Genomic DNA, 2,448 nt, shown 5'->3' on the forward strand with positions numbered 1-2,448 from the left:
CAACCGAGGAGATGGCTGAAAACCAAGACAATCAGCTACCTCCTGCGATACCCGTTGAACTAGCAAATCAAAGTTTTGCTCCTCGTACTATGTATGATTATGCTAAACCTACTTTAATAGGAACTGAGTCAAGTATAGTTAGACATATTGTAGCTGCAAATACTTTTGAACTGAAACTTGACACAATTTAAATGATACAACAATTTGTTCAGTTTGATGGTTTGCAGGATGAAGATCCCAACGCGCACTTGATAAACTTTTTGGAACTTTGCGATACATTTAAAATCAATGGCATTTTTTATGATGCCATACGTCTTCAGTTGCTTCCCTTTTCATTAAGGAATAAAGCTAAACAGTGGCTGAACTCGTTACCACAAGGGTCAATCACCACTTGGGAACAAATGACCGAAAAATTTCTATTAAAATATTTTTCGCCGGCTAAAACGACCAAATTACGTAATGATATCTCTTCGTTTGTGCAGATGGACTTAGAAACTCTTTACGATGCATAGGAGAGATACAAGGACTTACTGAGAAGGTGCCCTCACCATGGGTTACCACTTTGGCTATAGGTTCAAACATTCCATAATGGCCTGAATCCTTCGACTCAACAAATGGTTGACGCAGCTGCTGGCGGACCATCAATAATAAAACACCTAAAAATGCTTATGAGTTTATAGAGGAGATTTCATTGAATAACTATCAGTGGCAAGTCATAAGGACAAAGCCAACAAAAATAGTCGGTGTATAACGTCGATTCGATCACCATGCTCTCTAATCAGGTAGAACTCTTGAATAAGAAAATTGATGGTTTTCTTCGTTCTTCACAGGTTCACCCAATAATACAGTGCGAAGCAAGTGGAGGTGGATTGAGCAATTCAGAATACCAACCTTATGGCCACAACATGGAGAATGAGCAGTTAAATTACATGGGTAACAATTCTAGACCCCAAAATAGCCCACATAGTAACACTTATAATGCAGGTTGGAGGAACCATCCCAATTTCTCATGGGGAGGTCAAGGGAATCAAAGGCCATAGAATCCTCCAGGCTTTCAACAACCACCTTACCAACAGGAGAAGAAGCCGAACCTTAAAGAGATGCTATCTAAATTTATCTCAGTGTCAGAAACTAGTTTCCAAAACACCAAGACAACACTTAAAAATCAACAAGCGTCGATCCAAGGGTTCAAAACTCAGATAGGCCAGCAGTCCAAACTAATTTCAGAAAGACCACTAGGAAGTCTACCTAGTAACCCCAAATCAAAAGAGCATGTAAAAGCAGCTACACTAAGGAGTGGGAAAGTGTTAGCGGAATCTAAAAAGAAGCTAGCACAAGAGGCCGTGATGAGTGAAAGGGGGGAAGAAAAACCCGAAAATAGTGACAAACCAGTGCCGACGGAATATAAACCACCAGTTCCATACCCAGCAAAATTTAAAAAAGACTGCATTGATGCACAATTGGATAAGTTTCTTGAACTTTTTAAGCAATTATATATCAACTTACCTTTTGTTGAGACCATCTCGCAGATGCCTACATATGCAAAATTTTTGAAGGAGCTTCTAACAAATAAAAGGAAGTTTGAGGCCTTATCTACAGTAGAACTCAACGAGGAGTGCTCAGCCATACTTCAAAACAAACTACCAACCAAACTGAAAGATCCAGGAAGTTTTACTATCCCTTGTTTAATTGGTAGTCTGATTGTTGAGAAAGCACTAGCTGATTTAGGCACTAGCATTAATTTGATGCCATATAAAATGTTCAAACAACTTGGTCTTGGGGAACCTAAACCCACTAGGATGAGTATTCAATTAGTCGATAGATCTTTTAAATATCCTAGGAGTATTATAGAAGACGTACTTGTGAAAATAGATAAATTCATATTTCATGTTGACTTTGTTGTGCTTGACATGCACGAAGATGTGGAAGTGCCCTTAATTTTAGGGTTCTCATTTTTAGCCACTAATAGGGCTGTAATCGATGTGGGTGACAGGAAATTGGTACTTAGAGTAGGTGATGAAGAGATTATCTTTAAAATTTATGATGCTATGAGGTTTTCTAGGGAACAGGATGATTCATGTTATTTTATTGACTCTATTGATCATACTACTCAAGACTCTTTTCAGGAAATTATACAGAAGGACACGACGAAACTGTATCTGGCTCAAGAAGAAGAACCAGATGATGAACTTAATGAGCATTCTTCAAGACAAGTAGAATATGAGGGCATTAAGATAAACGATGAACTTAAGTAAAAACCCTCTATTGAAGAACCTCCCAAACTGGAACTTAAACAATTACCAAACCACTTGGAATACGCATTCCTTGGAAATAATTCTACATTACCAGTTATTATTGCCTCTAACTTGCAACCCAAAGAGAAAGAGGAATTAATCCAAGTATTAAAAGAACATAAAAAGGCCATAGCTTGGAAAATTTCTGACATTA

At 38.0% G+C, this 2,448-nt stretch overlaps 1 non-coding gene across 1 annotated transcript; it reads right to left on the reverse strand.

Annotated features, from left to right (window-relative positions):
- Window positions 1-449: 449 nt before the first annotated feature.
- On the reverse strand, window positions 450-556 carry LOC128279583 (small nucleolar RNA R71). The gene has a single exon (XR_008269785.1). It is a non-coding gene; the product is annotated as a small nucleolar RNA R71 (small nucleolar RNA).
- Between the last annotated feature and the right edge of the window lie 1,892 nt (window positions 557-2,448).

This window comes from Gossypium arboreum, chromosome 8 (assembly GCF_025698485.1).
Source record: "Gossypium arboreum isolate Shixiya-1 chromosome 8, ASM2569848v2, whole genome shotgun sequence".
Taxonomy (NCBI): Eukaryota; Viridiplantae; Streptophyta; class Magnoliopsida; order Malvales; family Malvaceae; genus Gossypium; species Gossypium arboreum.